Below are 8,105 nucleotides of genomic sequence, written 5' to 3'. Positions count from 1 at the left end.
GGCCAGGGCCTGGGCGCGCGCTGGCGCTGCCTGGGCGCGCGCAGGCGCGCAGGGCCGCGGCCTGGGGGCTCACGGGCGCGTGCGGCGGGCATGCACGGGCGCGGCTTGTGTCGCGCATGGGTGTGCCGTGCCTTTGGCATGCTTGGCCTTGTCTTGGCCGACCTTGGACATGCTTGGCCAAGCATTGGGAGCCTTGGTTTGGCCAAGGCTTGGCCAAGTGCAAAGGAGGTTGGCCAAGGCTTGGCCAAGTGTAGGAAGGCTCGGCCGAGGCTTGGACATGTGCGCGGCATGCTCGGCCAAGGTTGGGCGTGCTTGGCCGAGGCTTGGCATTGATGGTATGGGCCCGGTGCGCGCGGGCGATGTCGGGCACGCGGCGGGCGCGGACGACCGCGGATGCATGCGGGCGAGCGCGGGCGTCGTCGGGCGCGCGGCGGGCCGAATGTCGGGGTGCTTGGCCAAGGTTCGGCCAAGTGTGAAGATGCTCGGCCGAGGCTTGGCCAAGCGTGAAGGGGCTTGGCCAAGGCTTGGCCGTCCCTCCAAACAAGTAGTTGGCTCGATCCTTGATCTTGGTCTTGGTAGGACCCTCCTTCGGTAGCTTCCGAGCCCGGACCTCTCCTTGGTGGTGGAATTTGATGGTGGTGTATGAGGGAGGTCCGCAACATTCCCCCTCCCTTGAAAACTATCCTTGTCCTCAAGGATAAAGTTTGAATACCATCGGGGGAATTCTTTGTGAGCATGATGTGGAAGTGGTGTTCATCCAAAATGGACAACACAACCTCCACATGTTCCTTGTGTTGCTCCATGGGTTGAGAAGGAACCAAAATATTATCAAAGGAAGTAAACTTTGTCAAGTAAGGCCAAGGTACCTCTTTTGTTGTAGCTTGAAGAATGGACGATCTTTGCAAGGCATGCAAAGGGGGCTCGGCCTCCTCCTCTTTTGAACTATTTCCGGCCTCATCATCATGTTCAAGCTCTTCCCTTTCTTCAATGACTTGTGGCTCTTCCTTTGGCAAGCTCTTGACTTCGTTGGGTTGGTCCCTTTTGCCATTTTCAACCTCTTCTTTGTCTTCGGAAGGAGTTTGCGGTTGCAAGGAAGAAGATGCATGCTTGTTGAATTTCTCTTCGATGCATGTTTGCACTATCTCTTCTTGCTTCTTCTTGATGATATGCTCATGGCTTGCCCCAAGCTTCAAACATGTTCGGGCCTCCTCTAACTCCCTTTTTATCATCTTTAATTGGCCCTCTCTCCACCTTCTTTCTCCATAGCCATGCTCCCCATGGCGGCTAGCATAGCTACTTGCTCCTTGAGCACTCCTATACTCTCCTCTTTTTTCTTCTTCTCTCCACCAACTCTCTTTCTTTTCTTCTCTTCTCTTTTCTTCTCTTTTCTTTTCTTCTCTTTTCTTTTCTTCTCTTTTCCTTTCTTCTCGATCCTCCACTTGGCCCCGCCGAGAGGCGTGCGACCAATGTTCATTTCTCCTCACTTCTTTCTCTCTTTTTCTCTCTTCTTTTCTTCTTTCTTCTCTCACCCTCATATATTCATCTTTTCTCTCTCTTTCCTCCCTAGCCCTTAGATTCATTCCAATTTTGGCTAGGGTCTCATTTGCCCTCATCAAACAAGCCTCACTCTCCATTATGTTTACCATATTAACCCAAAATAAAATTTGAAATTTATTAGAGTTGTAGGCGTTACCTCTTAGGAAGAGATCTTCCTAATGAAACCCTCTCAATGAAAGCACCATTGTTGGAGGGCGTCTCTCGGCCCCGAGCCGCCACACCAAGCCTCGCACCTTGGCTCCTTGCGGACGCCTTAGAATTGAAGAAACGCGGGCCGAACGGGTAACGCCGGTTGTGTGCCGAGCACTTAGTAACCAAGGAAATCAAGGCAAGGGGAGGGCCTACTGGCTGCAGCTTGGCCCGACCCTTGGCTTGAATGAAACAACCAAACAATGCAAGTATTTGTGGAGGAAAGATTAAGGTTGATTCTATTCCCAAAATGAAGCTACAAGCTTAATCTAGTGGAACTATGATGGGTTCTCACTAGCCCAAGTCCTTAGAGAAACTCTAGGACCGAATACATAGGGGCAAAGCCCTCCCAAGCCCTTAGGCCGAAATACAAGTGAACTCCCAAGATGACCAAAAAGATCCCCCAAAGACCCTCATTCCCTCCCATTTATAGTGCTCTCCAAGTGGCCCAAGAGTGGCCAAGGCATAGGGGTCTTCATGGCACAAGTAGGGCCAAAGGCTTGGCCAAGGCATGGCCAAGCCTTGGGCATAGGCTGCTGGCTGGGCTGGCCCTTGGCTGGCTGGGCTGTGGCCTTGGCAGGGGGCAGGCAGGCGGCTGGCAGGACCTGGGCACGGCTGGCAGGGCGCTGGCTGGTCGGCAGGGCCTGGCTGGGCGCTGGCTGGGCGTCTGGCACGGCAGGGCTGGCTGGCAGGGCGCCTGGGCGTGCGGCAGGGCCTCTGGGCGCGCGGCAGGGGCGCTGCAGGGGCGCTGGGGCGCGGCAGGGGCGCGGCAGGGCGCTGCAGGCGCGCGGCAGGGCGCTGGCAGGGCGCGGCAGGGCGCTGGCAGGGCGCGGCACGGGCGCCGAGGCGCGGCGCGCGGCAGGGCGCGGCAGGCGGCGTGGCAGGCGCGCGGCAGGGCGCTGCAGGCGCGCGGCAGGGCCTGCGGCAGGGCGGGGCAGGGCGCGCGGCAGGCGCGCGGCAGGGCGCGGCAGGGCGCGCGGCAGGCGCGCGGCAGGGGCGCGGCAGGCGCGCGGCAGGCGGCGCGGCAGGCGCGCGGCAGGCGCGCCGCAGGCGCGCGGCAGGCGGCGCGGCAGGGCGCGCGGCAGGCGGCGCGGCAGGGCGCGCGGCAGGCGGCGCGGCAGGCGGCGCGCGCAGGCCGCTGTCGGGCGGGCGCGCGTGGGCGCGCAGGCGGCGCGCGCAGACGGCGCGCGCAGGCGCCTGTCGGGCGCGCGTGGGCGCGCGCAGGCGGGCGCGGGGCACGCGCAGGCGGGCGCGCCTGGGCGAGCGCGGACGGGCGCGTGCGGCGAGGTTCGGGCGGCCGAACCTCGCCCGGTAGCGGACGCGCGCGGGCGGGCGTGGCCAGCGCGCGGGCGGGCGCGGCCAGCGCGCGGGCGGGCGCGGCCAGCGCGCGGGCGGGCGCACCCAGCGGGCGGACGGGCGCGGCCTGCGCGCGCGCGGCCTGGACGCGCGCGGCCAGGGCCTGGGCGCGCGCGGCCAGGGCCTGGGCGCGCGCTGGCGCTGCCTGGGCGCGCGCAGGCGCGCAGGGCCGCGGCCTGGGGGCTCACGGGCGCGTGCGGCGGGCATGCACGGGCGCGGCTTGTGTCGCGCATGGGTGTGCCGTGCCTTTGGCATGCTTGGCCTTGTCTTGGCCGACCTTGGACATGCTTGGCCAAGCATTGGGAGCCTTGGTTTGGCCAAGGCTTGGCCAAGTGCAAAGGAGGTTGGCCAAGGCTTGGCCAAGTGTAGGAAGGCTCGGCCGAGGCTTGGACATGTGCGCGGCATGCTCGGCCAAGGTCGGGCGTGCTTGGCCGAGGCTTGGCATTGATGGTATGGGCCCGGTGCGCGCGGGCGATGTCGGGCACGCGGCGGGCGCGGACGACCGCGGATGCATGCGGGCGAGCGCGGGCGTCGTCGGGCGCGCGGCGGGCCGAATGTCGGGGTGCTTGGCCAAGGTTCGGCCAAGTGTGAAGATGCTCGGCCGAGGCTTGGCCAAGCGTGAAGGGGCTTGGCCAAGGCTTGGCCGTCCCTCCAAACAAGTAGTTGGCTCGATCCTTGATCTTGGTCTTGGTAGGACCCTCCTTCGGTAGCTTCCGAGCCCGGACCTCTCCTTGGTGGTGGAATTTGATGGTGGTGTATGAGGGAGGTCCGCAACACGGCCGCCCGCGCGACGCGCCCATCCGCGCGGGCCAAATGCGCAGAACCGAGCGACCACGCCGCGGCCGCGCGCGCGCCAAGGCGCGGGAGCACGACGAAGCGCGCGCCCGAGCGGCCGATCGGCCCAGCGCGCCCGTCCTTGCGCGTCACCGGCCAACGGCCCCGCGCACGCGCGGCGCGCCCGCCCGCGCGGCGCGACCATCCGCGCTGGGCGACGGGCTCGGGCGGAAGGCCCGCCCAGGCAGGACACACCCCCTTACCTCCCCAGCGGGGCATCCTCCGAAGGCCCACCCCAAGGGCTCCAGCGAATCGAGGAGCATTGCACACGGAAACGGCCCGGACGCGAGTCCCGGTCGCACGGGGTGCGCATCCCGAACGTCCGGGACGCGCTTCCCGGGAGGGCCGATGGAGGGAGCCGAAGTGGCGCACGGCCGCCGGGCACGGACGGCCGAAGGCAGCGCCCGTGCGCCGGGAAGTCGGCAGGCGCGTGCCGGCTCCGTCGGGGACGAAATGTGCCGGGCAAGTCCGCCGCGAGGCAACGGTCCTGTGCGGAGTGGAGCGGAAGGCCCGCCGCGGCGGCAGCAGACCCCCCCTCCCTACCACCCCGGCGGGGCATCCGCCCAAAGCCCACCCCAAGCGTTCCAAAGTACCGAGGAGCGTTGCAAACGGGAACGGCCCGGACACGCGACCCGGTCGCACGGGATGCGCGTCCCGGTCGCACGGGTCGCGCGTCCCGGGAGGGCCGACGGACGAAGCCGAAGTGGCGCACGGCCGCCGCGCACGGACGGCCGGCGGCGGCGCCCGTGCGCCGGAAAGTCGTCGGGCGCGCGACGGCTCCGTCGGGGACGAACGGTGCCGGGCACGACCGCCGCGAGGCAACGGACTTGTGCGGAGGGGGGCGGAAGGCCCGCCGCGGCGGCGCCAGCCCCCCCTCCCTACCACCCCGACGGGGCATCCGCCCAAAGCCCACCCCAAGCGTTCCAAAGTACCGAGGAGCGTTGCAAATGGGAACCGCCCGGACACGCGTCCCGGTCGCACGGGATGCGCGTCCCGGTCGCACGGGTCGCGCGTCCCGGGAGGGCCGACGGAGGAAGCCGGCGCACGGCCGCCGCGCGGACGGCCGGCGGGGGCGCCCATGCGCCGGGGCCTCGGCGGGCGCGGGCCGGCTCCCTCGGGGACGAACGGTGCCGGGCCCGCCCGCCGCGAGGCGACGGACTTGTGCGGAGTGGAGCGGAAGTCCCGCCGCGGCAGCAGCAGCCCCCCCTCCCTACCACCCCGGCGGGGCATCCGCCCAAGGCCCACCCCAAGCGTTCCAAAGTACCGAGGAGCGTTGCAAACGGGAACGGCCCGGACACGCGTCCCGGTCTCACGGGATGCGCGTCCCGGTCGCACGGGTCGCGCATCCCGGGAGGGCCGACGGAGGAAGCCGGCGCACGGCCGCCGCGCGGACGGCCGGCGGCGGCGCCCATGCGCCGGGGCCTCGGCGGGCGCGTGCCGGCTCCCTCGGGGACGAACGGTGCCGGGCGCGCCCGCCGCGAGGCGACGGACTTGTGCGGAGTGGAGCGGAAGTCCCGCCGCGGCAGCAGCAGCCCCCCCTCCCTACCACCCCGGCGGGGCATCCGCCCAAGGCCCACCCCAAGCGTTCCAAAGTACCGAGGAGCGTTGCAAACGGGAACGGCCCGGACACGCGTCCCGGTCTCACGGGATGCGCGTCCCGGTCGCACGGGTCGCGCATCCCGGGAGGGCCGACGGAGGAAGCCGGCGCACGGCCGCCGCGCGGACGGCCGGCGGCGGCGCCCATGCGCCGGGGCCTCGGCGGGCGCGTGCCGGCTCCCTCGGGGACGAACGGTGCCGGGCGCGCCCGCCGCGAGGCGACGGACTTGTGCGGAGTGGAGCGGAAGTCCCGCCGCGGCAGCAGCCGCCCCCCCTCCCTACCACCCCGGCGGGGCATCCGCCCAAAGCCCACCCCAAGCGTTCCAAAGTACCGAGGAGCGTTGCAAACGGGAACGGCCCGGACACGCGTCCCGGTCGCACGGGATGCGCGTCCCGGTCGCACGGGTCGCGCGTCCCGGGAGGACAGACCGAGCAAGCCGAGGTGCCGCTCACGGCCGCCGCGAGGGACGTACGGCGCCGGCGCCCGCGCCCCGTGGCACGGCCTAGAGCGTGCCCCCCTGCCACCCCATCGGGGCATCGGCGCAAAGCCCACCGCGGGGTAGATAACCGAAGGCAACGAGGGACGGTGGATGCACATATCCGAGCAGTGGCGATAGGGCCGGAGGGAGCACCGACAGGGCCGTGAGATTTTAAAGTACCGAGGGAATTTGCAAACCGGGCCCGCCCCTCCCCCCGTCCATCGCACGCCGATCGGGGGTCCGGCGCCCCGCGGGGGGCTGCCGGCATGCGCTCCCGGTGCAGGCATCGACGAGCCGCCCGCGACCTCCACTCGGGTCCGAGCCCCCAAGCGCGGATGCCGAAACGCGCCGGCCGCGGCAGCCCCACCCCTGCCACCCCATCGGGGCATCGGCGCAAGGCCCACCCTGGGGTAGATAACCGAAGGCAACGAGGGACGGTGGATGCACATATCCGAGCAATAGCGATAGGGCCGGAGCGAAGACCGAGGGGGTCGGGGGGTTTTAATGTTCCGAGGGAAGTTGGAAACGGGGCCCGCCCGGACGCCCGTCCCTCGCACGCCGATCGGGGGTCCCGCACCCCGCGGGGGGCTGCCGGCATGCGCCCCTAGTACAAGCATCGACGAGTCGCCCGCGACCTCCACTCGGATCCGGCGGCGCACGCGCGGATGGCGAAACGCGGCGGCCGCGGCTGCAGCCCCCCTACCACCCCGTTGGCGCGTCGGCGCAAAGCCCACCCCGGGGAGGATAACCGAAGGCGACGAGGGACGATGCATGCACATATCCGAGCAAATACCGAGAGGGTCGGGGGGAAGACCGAGAGGCAAGGGGTGTTTAGAGTACCGAGGGAAGTTGCGAAAGGGGCCCGCCCGGACGCTCGCCGCTCGCAGGCGATCCGGCGGGGCGCACGGAGGGCGCCGCCCATCGCCGGAGCTTGCTCGGTCATCTCTGCCGCACGGACACGTAAGCGCCGCCGCGCAAGGTTCGGCCGGCGGGGCGGACGGTTCGCCGCCGCAGGCCTTTCCCGCAGCCGGAACGTGGGCCCGGCGTTGCGCGCCGGCGGGCCGCGCAATCCGCCGGGGCGCACGGCGGGCGCCGCCCGTCGCCGGGGCTTCGCTCGGTCATCTCGGCCGCACGGACACGTGCGCGCAGCCGCGGAAGGTTCGGCCGGCGGGGCGGACGGTTCGCCGACGCAGGCCTCTCCCGCGGCCGGAACGCGGGACCGGCGTTGCGCGCCGGCGGAAGGCGCGATCCGGCAGGGCGCACGGCGGGCGCCGCCCGGGCTTCGCTCGGTCATCTCGGCCGCACGGACACGTGCGCGCCGCCCATCGCCGGGGCTTCGCTCGGTCATCTCGGCCGCGCCGCCACGTGCGCGCCGCCGCGGAAGGCTTGGCCGGCCGGGCGGACGGTTCGCCGCCGCAGGCCTTTCCCGCAGCATGCGCCCCTTCGCCCGAACGACCGCGGGACTCCGGTACGGCCTAGCCGTCGGCCGCCCGGCTGCAAGCCGTCGGGGCCGCTCGATCCCCGTCGCGTGCCGGCCGCCGCTCGGGCCAGCCGGCCGGCTGCCGCACGTAACCTCTGACCTCATCAGCGGTCGATCCGCACCGCGCTGGTCTTCGGTGCGGACCCGTCGGGGCCGTGCCGCGCCGGCCGTCGCATCCGGTTCCGCAGGCGCCGCCCGGTTGCCTCCCGCCCTCGTGCGCTCGCGCCGGCCGGGCGACGCGGTGCCCGCGGGACTCGGGCATGGTTGAGCCGTCGGCCGCCCGGCGGCATGCCGCCGCCGCTCCGCGCCGCGTGCCGGCTGCGCTCCTCCCCGCGCCCGTCCGCGGGCGGGCCCGCCGCCGCTCGCGCCGGCCGGGCGACGCGGTGCCCGCGGGACTCGGGCACGGTTGAGCCGACGGCCGCCCGGCGGCATGCCGCCGCCGCTCCGCGCCGCGTGCCGGCTGCGCTCCTCCCCGCGCCCGTCCGTGGGCGGGCCCGCCGCCGCTCGGCCTAGCCCCCCGGCTGCCGCACGTAACCTGCGACCTCGTCGGCGCTGGATGCGCGTCGTGACAGTTTTCGGTGGGGCGCCGCGGAGGCGCCGGGGGCCCATGCGAC

The sequence above is a fragment of the Phoenix dactylifera genome, chromosome 10 (genome assembly GCF_051530095.1).
Source record: "Phoenix dactylifera cultivar Ajwa chromosome 10, Ajwa_hap1_PhDact_Kaust_v1.1, whole genome shotgun sequence".
Taxonomy (NCBI): domain Eukaryota; kingdom Viridiplantae; phylum Streptophyta; class Magnoliopsida; order Arecales; family Arecaceae; genus Phoenix; species Phoenix dactylifera.
This window is presented reverse-complemented; position numbering follows the sequence as displayed.